This window comes from Bufo bufo, chromosome 3 (assembly GCF_905171765.1).
Source record: "Bufo bufo chromosome 3, aBufBuf1.1, whole genome shotgun sequence".
Classification (NCBI taxonomy): Eukaryota; Metazoa; Chordata; class Amphibia; order Anura; family Bufonidae; genus Bufo; species Bufo bufo.
In genome coordinates this window covers 577337274-577355302 of record NC_053391.1, presented here as the reverse complement: position 1 = coordinate 577355302, position 18029 = coordinate 577337274, and positions in this window count along the sequence as shown.

Sequence of the window (18029 nt, the reverse complement as noted above, 5' to 3'; positions counted from 1 at the left end):
GGATTCTTTATATTTAAGTGGGGATTGTTCTAATATTGCCTGCTTTCGCGGCATTTATGTTCCCCCTGTACTAGGATCAGGCATACCCTCTATCTGACAAATGAGCTGCTTCTCGTAGCGCTTGTCTGCATTGCTGCTGCTAATATTATCATTCTTTTATGTCTTTTGTAATGTCAATTACTTAATAAAAATTTGCGACTATCTTATATGTGTGTCCCTTTGTTTATTTGGTGTTGTTGCCGTTAGTATGGGCAGCATAAAGTTGATGACAGGTTCCCTTTAAAGGGGTTGTATAATTTTACATTCATGGTTTATCTTTAGGATAGCAAAAAAAGATGGCAGCACACTGTTATACATGCCAACAATGGAACTAGGGATTAGATTATTCTGGATTACATTGTTACCATACTTGTTATACATGAAAAATAGAAGCTCTTCACGCAAATTTTGGATCAAACTTTTTTTGGGCGCATCAAACATGTGTAGGCTTAAATTAGTCCCATAAGAGGCAGTTCTGTTAGTGTTAGGTACCCATCTGTATTAGGCCTCATGCACGCGACCGTTGTTGTGTTCCGTGTCCGTTGTTCCATTTTTCGTGATTTTCTGCGGACCCATTGACTTTCAATGGGTCCGTTGAAAACTCGGCTAATGCACCGTTTGCCATCCGCTTCCGTGATCCGTGGTTCCAGTCCGTCCAAAAAATATATCCTGTCCTATTTTTTTCACGGAAAACAGTTCGCGGACCCATTCAAGTCAATGGGACCGTGAAAAAACGGAAGACACACGGAAACAAAAATGGATCACGGAACAACGGGACCCCATTTTGCGGAACGGAACACAACAACGGTCGTGTGCATGAGGCCTTAGGCTACTTTCACATCTGCATTTTTGCTGGATTCGTCATTGATGAGCAAACGCTTCCGTTACTGATAATACAATCGGCTGCATCCGTTATGATGCAGACGGATCCCGGCACTAAAACCATTGTAAGTCAATAGGCGCAGGATCCGTCTTCTTTTGTGTCCGAGAAAACGGATCTGACACCATTGATTTATACTTTATATGTTTCATGCTGGATCAGTCTTGCTGTGTATCCCATGAAGCACTCAATAATGCTGCTTGCAGCGCTTTTGCGTGCGTCATGGGAAAGGAACAGAATGACTTCTTCTGCACTCTGTCCAGTTCGGTTATGTCCCTATTGACAATGAATGGGGACAAAACTGAAGCACCTTCCTCTGGTTTTGAGATCCTATGATGGATCTCAATAGCGGAAAGGAAAACGCAGATGTGAAAGTAGCCTAAGGCTGAGTTCACACTTCAGCTAGTTGATCAGTTATTTCCATCAGTTATTATGAGCCAAAACCAGGTGCGGCTCTAAACACAGAACAGATCTTTCCATTATACCTTATAGGCTACTTTCACACTAGCGTTCGGGTGTCCGCTCGTGCGCACCGTTTGAAGGGGCTCACGAGCGGCCCCGAACGTATCCTTCTGGCCCCAATGCATTCTCAGTGGAGGCGGATCCACTGAGAATGCATCCGCCTGCCAGCGCTCAGCCTCCGCTCCGCTCAGTGAGCCGACACCTGAACGCTGCTTGCAGCGTTCGGGTGTCCGCCTGGCCGTGCGGAGGCGAGCGGATCCGTCCACACTTACAATGTAAGTCAATGGGGACGGATCCGCTTGAAGATGACACTATATGGCTCAATCTTCAAGCGGATCCGTTCCCCATTGACTTTCAATGTAAAGTCTGAACGGATCCGCTCAGACTACTTTCACACTTAGAAAATTTTCTAAGTTTTAATGCAGACGGATCCGTTCTGAACGGATGCAAACGTCTGCATTATCGGAGCGGATCCGTCTGATGAAACATCAGACGGATCCGCTCCGAACGCTAGTGTGAAAGTAGCCATACCTGTATAGGCTTCACTACTGGTTTTAGCTCACAATCACTGATGGAAATAACTGATCAAACAACTGATGTGTGAACTCCGCCTAAGGCCTCATGCACACGTCCGTTGTTTTGGTCCGCATCCGAGCCGCAGTTTTGGCGGCTCGGATGCGGACCTATTCACTTCAATGGGGCCGCAAAAGATGCGGACAGCACTCTGTGTGCTGTCCGCATCCGTTGCTCTGTTCCGTAGCTCCGCAAAAAAAATATAACCTGTCCTATTCTTGTCCTCGTTTTGCGGACAAGAATAGGCAGTTATATTAATGGCTGTCCGTGTCGTTCCGCACATTGCGAAATGCACACGGACGCCATCCGTGTTTTGCGGACCGCAAAACACAACGGTCGTGTGCATGAGGCCTAAGCCACCTTGGTAGATGGGCACGACACACATTTGATCAAATATGTACGTGAAGAGCTTCCATTTATCATGTATAAGAAGTATAGTAACAATGTAATCGAGAATAATCTCTAATCCCTAGTTCCATCGTTTGCATGTACAACAGTGTGCTGCCATATTTTGTTTGCTGTCTACATGTTAGCTTTATGGATGTGCACCTGTGACTTTGGATGTGCTAGTCCTGTGATGGCTAACCTCCAGCACTCCAGCTGTGGTAAAACTACGACTCCTAAGATGCTTGGCTGTTCTCAGAACTCCATAGAAATGAATGGAGCATGCTAGGAGTCGTAGTTTCACCACAGCTGGAGTGCCGGAGGATAGCCATCACTGTCTAAATTTTCTTGCAGCGTGACACCACTTTATGGGACAGGTATATTGCGGACATGCTAGCGGCGATCTAGCTGTGCATGTTCGCAGCTCTAAAACCTAAAACGAAGTGACAGAATCCCTTTAACCACCTCCGGACCGCCTAACGCAGGATCGCGTTCCGGAGGTGGCAGCGCTGCGCACAGTCACGCATATATGCGTCATCTCGCGAGACGCGAGACTTCCTGTGAACACGCGCACACAGGCGCGCACGCTCACAGGAACGGAAGGTAAGAGAGTTGATCTCCAGCCTGCCAGCGGCGATCGTTCGCTGGCAGGCTGGAGATGTGTTTTTTTTAACCCCTAACAGGTATATTAGACGCTGTTTTGATAACAGCGTCTAATATACCTGCTACCTGGTCCTCTGGTGGTCCCCTTTGTTTGGATCGACCACCAGAGGACACAGGTAGCTCAGTAAAGTAGCACCAAGCACCACTACACTACTCTACACCCCCCTGTCACTTATTAACCCCTTATTAGCCCCTGATCACCCCATATAGACTCCCTGATCACCCCCCTGTCATTGATTACCCCCCTGTCATTGATCAACCCCCTGTAAAGCTCCATTCAGACGTCCGCATGATTTTTACGGATCCACTGATAGATGGATCGGATCCGCAAAACGCATCCGGACGTCTGAATGAAGCCTTACAGGGGCGTGATCAATGACTGTGGTGATCACCCCATATAGACTCCCTGATCACCCTCCTGTCATTGATTACCCCCCTGTCATTGATTACCCCCTGTAAAGCTCCATTCAGACGTCCGCATGATTTTTACGGATCCACTGATAGATGGATCGGATCCGCAAAACGCATCCGGACGTCTGAATGAAGCCTTACAAGGGCATGATCAATGACTGTTGTTATCACCCCATATAGACTCCCTGATCACCCCCCTGTCATTGATTACCCCCCTGTAAAGCTCCATTCAGATGTCCGCATGATTTTTACGGATGCACTGATAGATGGATCGGATCCGCAAAACGCATCCGGACGTCTGAATGAAGCCTTACAGGGGCATGATCAATGACTGTGGTTATCACCCCATATAGACTCCCTGATCACCCCCCTGTCATTGATTACCCCCCTGTAAAGCTCCATTCAGATGTCCGCATGATTTTTACGGATGCACTGATAGATGGATCGGATCCGCAAAACGCATACGGACGTCTGAATGAAGCCTTACAGGGGCGTGATCAATGACTGTGGTTATCACCCCATATAGACTCCCTGATCATCCCCCTGTCATTGATTACACCCCTGTCATTGATCAACCCCCTGTAAAGCTCCATTCAGATGTCCGCATGATTTTTACGGATGCACTGATAGATGGATCGGATCCGCAAAACGCATACGGACGTCTGAATGAAGCCTTACAGGGGCGTGATCAATGACTGTGGTTATCACCCCATATAGACTCCCTGATCACCCCCCTGTCATTGATTACACCCCTGTCATTGATCAACCCCCTGTAAAGCTCCATTCAGATGTCCGCATGATTTTTACGGATCCACTGATAGATGGATCGGATCCGCAAAACGCATCCGGACGTCTGAATGAAGCCTTACAGGGGCGTGATCAATGACTGTGGTTATCACCCCATATAGACTCCCTGATCACCCCCCTGTCATTGATTACACCCCTGTCATTGATCAACCCCCTGTAAAGCTCCATTCAGATGTTTGCATGATTTTTACGGATCCACTGATAGATGGATCGGATCCGCAAAACACATACAGGCGTCTCCCTGGAGCCTTCCAGGGGGGGTGATCAATAACTGTGGTAATCACCCCATATAGACTCCCTGATCACCCCCCTGTCATTGATCACCCCCCTGTCATTGATCACTCCCCCTGTCATTGATCACCCTCTGTAAGGCTCCATTCAGACATTTTTTTGGCCCAAGTTAGCGGAATTATTTTTTTTTTTTCTTACAAAGTCTCATATTCCACTAACTTGTGTCAAAAAATAAAATCTCACATGAACTCACCATACCCCTCACGGAATCCAAATGCGTAACATTTTTTAGACATTTATATTCCAGACTTCTTCTCACGCTTTAGGGCCCCTAGAATGCCAGGGAAGTATATATACCCCACATGTGACCCCATTTCGGAAAGAAGACACCCCCAGGTATTCCGTGAGGGGCATATGGAGTCCATGAAAGATTGAAATTTTTGTCCCAAGTTAGCGGAACGGGAGACTTTGTGAGAAAAAAATAAAAAATATCAATTTCCGCTAACTTGTGCAAAAAAAAAAAAATCTCTATGAACTCGCCATGCCCCTCATTGAATACCTTGGGGTGTCTTCTTTCCAAAATGGGGTCACATGTGGGGTATTTATACTGCCCTGGCATTCTAGGGGCCCCAAAGCGTGAGAAGAAGTCTGGTATCCAAATGTCTAAAAATGCCCTCCTAAAAGGAATTTGGGCACCTTTGCGCATCTAGGCTGCAAAAAAGTGTCACACATCTGGTATCGCCGTACTCAGGAGAAGTTGGGGAATGTGTTTTGGGGTGTCATTTTACATATACCCATGCTGGGTGAGAGAAATATCTTGGTCAAATGCCAACTTTGTATAAAAAAAATGGGAAAAGTTGTCTTTTGCCAAGATATTTCTCTCACCCAGCAAGGGTATATGTAAAATGACACCCCAAAACACATTCCCCAACTTCTCCTGAATACGGCGATACCACATGTGTGACACTTTTTTGCAGCCTACGTGGGCAAAGGGGCCCATATTCCAAAGAGCACCTTTAGGATTTCACAGGTCATTTACCTACTTACCATACATTAGGGCCCCTGGAAAATGCCAGGGCAGTATAACTACCCCACAAGTGACCCCATTTTGGAAAGAAGACACCCCAAGGTATTCCGTGAGGGGCATGGCGAGTTCCTAGAATTTTTTATTTTTTGTCACAAGTTAGTGGAAAATGCTGATTTTTTTTTTTTTTTTCATACAAAGTCTCATATTCCACTAACTTGTGACAAAAAATAAAAACTTCCATGAACTCACTATGCCCATCAGCGAATACCTTGGGGTCTCTTCTTTCCAAAATGGGGTCACTTGTGGGGTAGTTATACTGCCCTGGCATTCTAGGGGCCCAAATGTGTGGTAAGGAGTTTGAAATCAAATTCTGTAAAAAATGACCAGTGAAATCCGAAAGGTGCTCTTTGGAATATGGGCCCCTTTGCCCACCTAGGCTGCAAAAAAGTGTCACACATCTGGTATCTCCGTACTCAGGAGAAGTTGGGGAATGTGTTTTGGGGTGTCATTTTACATATACCCATGCTGGGTGAGAGAAATATATTGGCAAAAGACAACTTTTCCCATTTTTTTATACAAAGTTGGCATTTGACCAAGATATTTATCTCACCCAGCATGGGTATATGTAAAAAGACACCCCAAAACACATTCCTCAACTTCTCCTGAATACAGAGATACCAGATGTGTGACACTTTTTTGCAGCCTAGGTGGGCAAAGGGGCCCATATTCCAAAGAGCACCTTTCGGATTTCACAGGTCATTTTTTACAGAATTTGATTTCAAACTCCTTACCACACATTTGGGCCCCTAGAATGCCAGGGCAGTATAACTACCCCACAAGTGACCCCATTTTGGAAAGAAGAGACCCCAAGGTATTCGCTGATGGGCATAGTGAGTTCATGGAAGTTTTTATTTTTTGTCACAAGTTAGTGGAATATGAGACTTTGTATGAAAAAAAAAAAAAAAAAATCATCATTTTCCACTAACTTGTGACAAAAAATAAAAAATTCTAGGAACTTGCCATGCCCCTCACGGAATACCTTGGGGTGTCTTCTTTCCAAAATGGGGTCACTTGTGGGGTAGTTATACTGCCCTGGCATTCTAGGGGCCCAAATGTGTGGTAAGGAGTTTGAAATCAAATTCTGTAAAAAATGACCTGTGAAATCCGAAAGGTGCTCTTTGGAATGTGGGCCCCTTTGCCCACCTAGGCTGCAAAAAAGTGTCACACATCTGGTATCTCCGTACTCAGGAGAAGTTGGGGAATGTGTTTTGGGGTGTCATTTTACATATACCCATGCTGGGTGAGAGAAAACTCTTGGCAAAAGACAACTTTTCCCATTTTTTTATACAAAGTTGGCATTTGACCAAGATATTTATCTCACCCAGCATGGGTATATGTAAAATGACACCCCAAAACACATTCCTCAACTTCTCCTGAATACAGAGATACCAGATGTGTGACACTTTTTTGCAGCCTAGGTGGGCAAAGGGGCCCATATTCCAAAGAGCACCTTTCGGATTTCACAGGTCATTTTTTACAGAATTTGATTTCAAACTCCTTACCACACATTTGGGCCCCTAGAATGCCAGGGCAGTATAACTACCCCACAAGTGACCCCATTTTGGAAAGAAGAGACCCCAAGGTATTTCGTGATGGGCATAGTGAGTTCATAGAAGTTTTTATTTTTTGTCCCAAGTTAGTGGAATATGAGACTTTGTAAGAAAAAAAAAAAAAATCATCATTTTCCGCTAACTTGTGACAAAAAATAAACAGTTCTATGAACTCACTATGGCCATCAGCGAATACCTTAGGGTGTGTACTTTCCGAAATGGGGTCATTTGTGGGGTGTTTGTACTGTCTGGCCATTGTAGAACCTCAGGAAACATGACAGGTGCTCAGAAAGTCAGAGCTGCTTCAAAAAGCGGAAATTCACATTTTTGTACCATAGTTTGTAAACGCTATAACTTTTACCCAAAGCATTTTTTTTTTACCCAAACATTTTTTTTTTATCAAAGACATGTAGAACAATAAATTTAGAGCAAAATTTATATATGGATCTCGTTGCAAAATTTTACAACTGAAAGTGAAAAATGTCATTTTTTTGCAAAAAAATCGTTAAATTTCGATTAATAACAAAAAAAGTAAAAATGTCAGCAGCAATGAAATACCACCAAATGAAAGCTCTATTAGTGAGAAGAAAAGGAGGTAAAATTAATTTGGGTGGTAAGTTGCATGACCGAGCAATAAACGGTGAAAGTAGTGTAGGTCAGAAGTGTAAAAAGTGGCCTGGTCTTTCAGGGTGTTTAAGCACTGGGGGCTGAGGTGGTTAAAGGGGTTTTCCAAGACTTATATACTGATGACCTATCCTCTTTTCCTAGGCCAGTGACGAGATGTTCATCGGTCACGTGGTTTAGGCACAGCTCAGCCCCATAGAAGTGAATGGGAATGAGCTGCGATACCAAGCACAGCCGCTATATAATGTACAGCGCTGTGCTTGGTGAGCAAGGTTAAGGCTGCAGCACTTACAGGAGAGGCAATGCCTTCTCAAACAGCTGATCGGTGGAGGTCCCAGATGTGGGACACTCACTGTTTAGATACCGACAACCAATCCACAGAATAGTCCGCGTATACAAAAAGAAGTATGGAGACAGCACGTCCTTTTGTTAGACTTTATTTCAGATGCAACATTTCGGCTGAAGAGCCTTTGTTAACCCCTTCCCGACTGCCATACTGCTATATACGTTCCCCGTGCAGCTAGCAAGTGTATAAACGTTCTGGCAGCTCTTTAATCCAAGCACTGCAAAACGCTTGGATTAAAGCTTTTTCCCTATGACTGCCGCTGTCAAGGACAGCATATAGTCCAGTAATGCCGGCAAGGGACCAATGAGAGTGGTCCCTTGCCTGCGATCGCTCCGATTGGTTAGTCTCTGCAGACTAACCAATCGGATCACGGCAGTGTAAAAATGCCGGTTTCAGGCTCTGATCTGCACTCTGCAGATCGGAGCCTGAAGTCAGGCACTTGCTGCTCCATGCCCTACTTTGTGCCCCCGCTTTCTGCCCCGTGATGTGGCCTGTCTGCCCGTTGATGTTTTGCCTGCTGCTCCCTGGTGTCTGGGTGCCCCATCTGTGCCAGCCATTCTCCGTACATTGTGGCTGTGGGATGTGTTTCCTCCATGCCGGCTCTGCCCCCATCTGTGTCGACCCTGCCCCCATTTTGACCCCCCCCCCTCTCCCCTGGTGGGTCCCCCTGCTCTGTTCCCCTGCTATTTGTGATAGCGGCAGTTCCGTTCCTGAGCAGCCACCATCAGCAGCGAGTGTCAGCTGTATGCTTACACTGCTGTAACCCCTTAGATGCCATGGTCAGTGGCATCCAAGGGGTTAATAGAAGGAAGGGGCTCCCTCTCTCAACCAACAGACTGCCGCGCTGCGATGGCAGCGGCCCGATGGTTGCCAAAGACGTCCAGTGTTGCCATCTATCAGGAAACCTGTTAGTACTATACTTTGCAATGTAAGAGCATTGCAAAGTATAGTACAGTCATCAGCCCCACTGGATCTTCAAGAAAAAAGTAAAAAAAAAAAAGAAGAAGAAAATTGTCTTTTCTTATATCCGCTCATTTATAAGAGATAAAAAATAAAAAAATAAACTACACATATTAGGTATCACCACGTCCGTAACAACTGGCTCTATAAATATATCACATGATCCACCCCATCCGATAAACACCATAAAAAAAAAAAGAAAACTGTGTAAAAAAAGCCATTTTTGTCACCTTACATCACAAATAGTGCAACACCAAGCAATTTAAAAAGGCTTATGTCCCCCAAAATGGTACCAATAAAACCATAACCTCATCCCTCAAAATATGAGTTCCTACATAAGAAAATCGCTTATAAAATTAAAAAAAACTATAGCTCTTAGAACATGGAGACACTAAAACATCATTTTTTTTGTTTCAAATATGCTATTATTGTGTTAAAATGAAATAAATTAAAAAAATTATACATATTTGGTATCGCCGCGTCCATAACAACCAGCTCTATAAAAGTATAAATGGTTCCAATAAAAACGAGCGCCTGCACAAGACAATCGGCAGAAAATTTAAAAAAATAAGGCTTTCAGAAAATGGAGACACAAAAACATAATTTGTTTTTTTCAAAAATGCTTTATTATGTAAAACTGAAACAAACAAACAAAGTAGACATATTTTATATCATTGCGTCAATAATAACCTGCTCTATAAAAATAGCACATGATATACCCTGTCAGATGAATCTTGTAAAAAATAAAAACTGCCAAAACAACCATTTTTTGGTTACCTTGCCTCAAAAAAAATGTAATATAGAGCAATTAAAAATCATATGTACCCCAAAATAGTACCAATAAAACTGGCACCTTATCCCCTAGTTTCCATAATGGGGTCAGTCTAGCAAAATCTGCCTTCCAAACACCATATGGCGTTCATTTTCTTCTGCGCCCTGCCGTGTGCCCTTAAAGCAGTTTACCACCACATGTGGGGTGTTTCTGGAAACCGCAGAATCAGGGTAATAAATATTAAGTTTTGTTTGGCTGTTAACCCTCGATGTGTTAAATAAATAAAATGAATTAAAATGGAAAATCTGCCAAAAAAGTAAAATTTTGAAATTTCATCTCCATTTTCCTTTCATTCTTGTGGAACACCTAAAGGGTTAACATAGAAACATAGAAACATAGAATGTGTCGGCAGATAAGAACCATTTGGCCCATCTAGTCTGCCCAATATATCTGAATCCTATGAATAGTCCCTGGCCCTATCTTATATGAAGGAATGAATGCTTAAACTCCTTCACTGTATTTGCAGCTACCACTTCTGCAGGAAGGCTATTCCATGCATCCACTACTCTCTCAGTAAAGTAATACTTCCTTATATTACTTTTAAACCTTTGCCCCTCTAATTTAAAACTGTGTCCTCTTGTGGTAGTTTTTCTTCTTTTAAGGGAGCATTCACACAACCGTGTTGGTTTTGCGGTCCGTAAATCACGGATCCGTGTGTTCCGTATGTCTTCAGTTATCTTTCCTTTTCCATTCCGCAAGTCCGTATAATACGGACGTGGTGCTTCCGTGTGTCATCCGTTTTTCACGGTCCACAAAAAACTGAAATGGGACTGAAATGGGGTTTCCTAGAATGTTTTTAGTCCAGGGGTCCGTTAAAAACGGATGACACACGGATGCATTTCCGTGTGCTATCCGTTTTTCACGGACCCAATGACTTTCTATGGGGCCACGGACCGTGATTTGCGGCCAAGTATAGGACATGTTCTAAAAAAAAAAAAACGGACACGGAACAGACAGCACACGGATGAGAATAAAAGGCATACCGCAATTTTCACGGACCCATAGAAATGAATGGGTCCGTGCATTGTCCGTCAAAATTGCGGAACGGACGCGGAACGGACACGGAAGAAAAACACGGTCGTGTGAATGCTCCCTTAATATGCTCTCCTCCTTTACCGAGTTGATTCCCTTTATGTATTTAAAAGTTTCTATCATATCCCCTCTGTCTCTTCTTTCTTCCAAGCTTTACATGTTAAGGTCCTTTAACCTTTCCTGGTAAGTTTTATCCTGCAATCCATGTACTAGTTTAGTAGCTCTTCTCTGAACTCTCTCTAGAGTATCTATATCCTTCTGGAGATATGGCCTCCAGTACTGCGCACAATACTCCAAGTGAGGTCTCACCAGTGTTCTGTACAGCGGCATAAGCACTTCACTCTTTCTACTGCTTATACCTCTCCCTATACATCCAAGCATTCTTCTGGCATTTCGTGCTGCTCTATTACATTGTCTTCCCACCTTTAAGTCTTCTGAAATAATTACTCCTAAATCCCTTTCCTCAGATACTGAGGTCAGGACTGTGTCAAATATTCTATATTCTGCCCTTGGGTTTTTACGCCCCAGGTGCATTATCTTGCACTTATCCACATTAAATTTCAGTTGCCAGAGTTCTGACCATTCTTCTAGTTTTCCTAAATCCTTTTCCATTTGGCGTTTCCCTCCAGGAACATCAACCCTGTTACATATCTTTGTGTCATCAGCAAAAAGACAAACCTTACCATCGAGGCCTTTTGCAATATCACTTATGAAGATATTAAACAAAATTGGTCCCAGTACAGATCCCTGTGGAACCCCACTGGTAACATGACCTTGTTTTGAATGTTCTCCATTGACTACAACCCTCTGTTGTCTGTCACTCAGCCACTGCCTAATCCACTCAACAATATGGGAGTCCATGCTCAATGACTGCAGTTTATTGATAAGTCTTCTATGTGGGACAGTGTCAAAAGCCTTACTAAAATCTAGATATGCGATGTCTACTGCACCTCGACCGTCTATTATTTTAGTCACCCAGTCAAAAAAATCTATAAGATTTGTTTGACATGATCTCCCTGAAGTAAACCCATGTTGTTTTTCATCACAAAGTTTGTAAAATCAGTTTTGAGTAACTTGAGGGGTGTAGTTTCTGCAATGGGGTCATTAATGGGGGGTTTCCACTATGTAAGCCACACAAAGTGACTTCAGACCTGAACTGGTCCTTAAAAAGTGGGTTTTGGATATTTTCCTAAAAATTTTAAGAATTGCTTCTAAAATTCTAAGCCTTCTAACGTCCTTAAAAATTAAAATGACATTTACAAAATTATGCCAACATAAAGTAGACATTTGGGGAATGTTAAGTCATAAATATTCTAAAAGGTATCGCTTTCTGTTTTAAAAGCAGAGAAATTTTTAAAATTGCGAATTTTTTTAAATTTTTGGGTAAATTTTAGATTTTTTCATAAATAAAGGGTGAAATATATTGACTCAAATTTATAACTCTCATGAAGTACAATGTTTCACGAGAAAATAATCTCAGAATAGTTTGGATAAGTAAAAGCATTCCAAAGTTAATAGCATAAAGTAATAAAGTAACACGTCAGATTTGCAAAATTAGATGTGCTCATGGAGGTGAAAAATGGCTTGGTCTTGAAAGGGTTAAGCATGCTTGACAAAGGCTCTTCAGCTGAAACGTTGCATCTGGAATAAATTCCAACAAAAGGACAACCTCTTTAATGATAAGGAGCACTTTTGAATGGCTCTGTCCTATCATAGAAAGAATAATGTTGATGTACAGTTATAGATGTTCCATCCTATCACCTCCAAGTTCTTATCTCTATGATAAGTGAGCTTTAAAGGGAACCTGTCATGTGGATATTTGATTATAATCTAACTAATTATATACAATCATTAACTACTAAAAAGTGCCTTAGATGTATTCAGATGGTTACCTCATAATATACACACAAAGATGCCGCATGCCAATGAGCTGATTTGAGTCCAGCGTGATGTCATTGAGTCCAGCGTATATTTAATTCAGAGCTATAGCCACTCCCCTGCCCACCTGCTGCTGGTTCATATGGAAAAAAAACTGTCATTCAGCAGCAGGTGGGCGGGGAGAGTCAGGAGCTCATAAATATTCATGACTCATAATTATCAGCTGGAGCTTTTCAATACAAGATGTTGGCAGATTGACTCGGTCAATTAAAGAAAGTGACCCAGCATTTTGCTAAGAGAATCAGTCACTTATTTATGTTGCCCTTAGTTAGGACACCATAAAACTGCTGACAGGTTCCCTTTAATTATACAGGAATAAGCTCTTTTCCCTTTTCCTGCCCTTTCCCATCCATCCACGTAGCCTGCTTCTGAACAAAATCGTGCCAGAGGGGACCCTTGAGCTGGAGTATAAGTATCTCCCCCCACAGAAATCCTATCTATTTCTGGATTCATTACACAGTTGAAGTCCCCAATAACCAGCGAGGGACATTCAGGCCACTGGTCCACAAAAGTTAATAGGCAGTTTAGTACATATAAAGAAAAAGTGGGCGGGATATAAACGAAAGGCCAGAATACACAATCTTCCAGAAAGTTTCCCATAAAGAAAAACAAGCCTCCCTTGGTTATCGATAGAGGATGCCTGGCAGTTAAAATCCATCCCCCTATGGATCATAACTGTAACACCTCTTGAATAACTAGTAAAGGTAGAATGATAAGTCTGCGCAGCCCATCCCCTACCGCTTCGCAGAACCAACTCCTCGGTAGCATGCGTCTCAATCAAGCAAACGATCGCTGGTAGATGTCTCTAAACCTGGTCAAAAACTGCCTGTCTTTTAATCTTATCCCCAAGGCCTCGCACATTCCACGTAAAAATTCTAATTACCATCTAGACCAGCCAGCAGATTCCCTTAATATATGTATTCCAAGTCACCGCCCCCCAACCACACCATCTTAGGAGACACATCGCAACCCATCCCACACTTTTCACCCCCACACTTCTTGATCTCCCACATCACTGCACAGATCTCTCACCTAAGAACACCCCACCCCCTCCCCCCCTGTCCCACCGACATCTAAAGTAGAAAAACAAAAACATAAAAAGGAAGAAGAGATTATGAAAAAAAAAAAAAACGCTTGGATATTATTCCAGTCTATAGCGGAATCCACAGTCTCAAAAAAATGAGTTTCACTTATAATTATTATTCGCAGTTTAGCTGGATAAACAAATGAATATCTAATGTCCTTTTCCTGTAAACGCTTTTTTGCCACCATAAAACTGCGTCTCTTCTCCTGGATCTCCCTTGAGAAATCCGGGGGGAAAAAAGCAATTTATTTCACTTATATACAATATGAGGACACTCCCTTGCTCTTCTCAAAACCATGTGTATGTCCCGTGATGTCAGTATCTTCACCAGTACCATCCTTGGCTGTCTGCCAGGGATAAGTTTGCCCCCTGGAACCCGGTGTGCCCTTTCCACCAGAAACAGAGGAGAAAAATGTTCCTTCCCAAACTTTTCCTGAATTCAGGTCTGTATCATTTTGTCAAGATTTTTTTCTTCAGAATCTTTGGGTAGACCCAGAATTCTCAAATTACATCTCCTGGGTCTACCCTCCAGATCCACCACCTTCTTTTTAAGAATGTTGACCTCCATTCTCAATGTAGTAGTTTCAGATTTAAATATTTTAACCTCATTCTCCAAAACCCACACAGTTTTTTCTATAGTTGTGACTCTGTCCCGGATCTTGGTGACATCGTCCCTTATCAGAACCACATCTGTCTAAATTACCCCCAGCTGCGTTGAAATGTTCTATATAAGATCTCCATTTTTTTTTTTTTACCGCTGTCAGAATTTCTTTTAATGGGGCAGACTCTCCAATAGATGAATCATTCAGCTCTTCCCTCCTCACCTACTCATTCTGAGAATCCTCCTCCATTACTTCGCTCACTTTAAATCCAGCATTTTTTTTTACCATTTGGATCAATCATCCCTTTTTGTCCTGCTGTTGTAATTACATTTGGGGACTTTAAAAACAGGTCTATTTTTACAGATTCCAGTGTTTTCTGCCCCGTTTTTTGAGACAAATGTTCCGCTGAATGTCTATTTTGCTTAGGGGCCATTTGTTTTCCCCTTTCCTCTCTTTTTATATACAGTACAGACGAAAAGTTTGGACACACCTTCTCATTCAAAGAGTTTTCTTTATTTTCATGACTATGAAAATTGTAGATTCACACTGAAGGCATCAAAACTATGAATTAACACATGTGGAATTATATACATAACAAACAAGTCAGTCAGCCGAAAAATTGGGAAAACTTTGAAAGTAAGGGCTATTTGACCATGAAGGAGAGTGATGGGTTGCTGCGCCAGATGACCTGGCCTCCACAGTCACCGGACCTGAACCCAATCGAGATGGTTTGGGGTGAGCTGGACCGCAGAGTGAAGGCAAAAGGGCCAACAAGTGCTAAGCATCTCTGGGAACTCCTTCAAGACTGTTGGAAGACCATTTCAGGGGGCTACCTCTTGAAGCTCATCAAGAGAATGCCAAGAGTGTGCAAAGCAGTAATCAAAGCAAAAGGTGGCTACTTTTAAGAACCTAGAATATTACATATTTTCAGTTGTTTCACACTTGTTTGTTATGTATATAATTCCACATGTGTTAATTCATAGTTTTGATGCCTTCATAGTCATGAAAATAAAGAAAACTCTTTGAATGAGAAGGTGTGTCCAAACTTTTGGTCTGTACTGTATATACACTGTATATATAATATATTTTTTTCCTTTCTCCCCTTCCCCCTCTTCAGATTCAATTATATTTAATTCCTCCAAATGAGGTTTAAGTGAGATAAATAAAAAACAAAGAGAGGAAAAAAAGTACAAAATAATTTCCCAATGTTATTCTTATATAAATTGAGAGAGTTCAACAACAGTTCATCCGAATCAGTCCAGTACATATATAAAGCAAAATCAAAAACATAGCTGGAAAAGCAAACGATAAACAGTCATTATATATAACTAGTAAACTTCAAAGGTGTCCAGAAGGCAAATTTAAAACCTCATAGAAGGTGGCTTATTCATGAGAACTGGAGGTATCTTTTTCATATAACCAGGAGGCAGGAGATATATTAAGACAAATGGAGGCTGAAAAAGACAGACAGTCAAACCTTCCAGTCCCCATGGGGATAGAGTGGAGGCAGGAGATGGCCCGTTTGTGGATCCAGGCGGCAGGAGGCAATACCGCTACAAGGCGGAGACAGATAGAGACGTGCGGTAATGGAATGGAGGAGACGGAGGAAACCACAGAGCCCAAAAGCTCCCAAGTCCGGGGAGCACTAGCTCAGGAGGTAGGCACCTCCACTAGGTGCAATCAGCAGGGAGGACTTCAGCATCTAGAGCGGCTCCATTGCATGCGGACGCCGAAGTTCATCACAGCGTGGCAGAAGGGGGGGGGGGGGCGCGAACAACAGATCATTGTAGCATTTACAAACTTGCCAAAAAGGGGGTGCTACTAGGTACTAACCATGCATCATGTAACTTGAGTATGATAATATTGTAGACGTACTAATTGAATACTCTTTACTGCCTAACTAGAGTATGTTAAAAACACTTTATTTTGTTATATTAAAAAATTGTCTTTACATTAATAGGCTGATAGGGTGAACTGGAACTGTTACAGACCAATTATATGCTGGTTCCTGAGTACACCCTACCACAAAAACACCTTTATATTTAGGAGTATGAAAAGTAAGGGGTAAGTCCTGTTATGGTTCTAAGAGCATAAAACTCACATCTGCACTAAACTCACAGACCCCTTGGATAGTGCTATTTAGGATATAACAACAGAAGGATTTTTCCCTGTTGGGGCTCAAAAAAGGGGCGAGAGTCAGTCTGCACGTGTAATCTGTACTGCAGTCTAATGCTTGACGCGCTTCCCTTCCGACTATTGTCGGTAATTCATCAGGATCATCGATCCGGATGTTTGGCCGACACTCTGTACTGCGACCCTGATGGTGGGTGCGCAATAATCTCGCCAAACACACTTGGATCTACTGACTAAAGACACTGCACGCCTCTGATAGCGTGCGTTCAGCAAACAAACGAGCCTCCCGGCACTGTAGTGGCCGTAGCGCAAGCGAGGTATGCGCTGGTTAAATGGAGATATCTCCTCCCCTTTCCTTGCCAAGTCTCTGACAGGCATCCAATGGGCGTACGATTGCTAGGCCGGCCGCGCCTACTGCTGTCGTCATCTCTAACTATTGACAGGCAGCCCATCCACACCCAGCCGTTCTAGTCGGCACCGCCTCCTCCTGTCTTCATTCGTCGCTATGGCAATCGGGAGTGTGTAATCGTGACATATGCTAGAGTCACTATCAAAGACGGGGACATGAAATCCATAGGATATCTTCAGATTCAGGTAAATCCTGTGTCTGAAGAGTCGGAACTAGTTGAAACTAGAACTGCCATAGGTAGTTACCAGAAAGTAAGCAGAAATGTCAATCAATGACATTCCCGCTAGAGACGTGATGGATTCAATTGTATTCAGCCCCACAGGAGTCCCTATGTATAGCAGAAAAGTCAACCACTGACACTCCTGTCAAGTGTCAAGGCTGTAAGGGATACAGTTGGATTCTGTCTCATAAATGGTCTCCATATATGACAGATAAAGAGAGATCACAGTGAGGGAGAGTGATCGGGGGCACACCGTATCTATTCAAATATCACATATACTGACCAAAGGGGGCACCGTTATTCATTCGATAAAACATGCGAATGAAATAGCATCATTCGGGCCCTTTGGTTTGACAGTGTTCAGTGTGAAAATCCACTGTGCCTCCTGTCTGAGGAGGAGTGTATCAATATCTCCTCCCCTGGGAGGTGGTCTTACATGTTTAATCCCCTGAAATTTGAAACAGTCTGATGTTTTGGGGTGATTAGTTGCCACATGTTGCGCAATAGGGGTATCACCAAGGCTTTTGATCTTCAATAGGTGCTCCCCTATGCGTCTCCTGAATTCGCGCTTAGTTTTCCCTACATATTGTAATCCACAAATGCAGGTCGCGAGGTACACCACCCCAACTGTCTTACAATTAATAAAGGATTTGATGTTATATTTATGCCCTGTGGTTGCGCTGGTAAAGTGTGCACCTTTCAAAATAGCTTTACAGGCTATGCAATTTCCACATTTATATGTGCCGTTTGGTATGTTTGCCC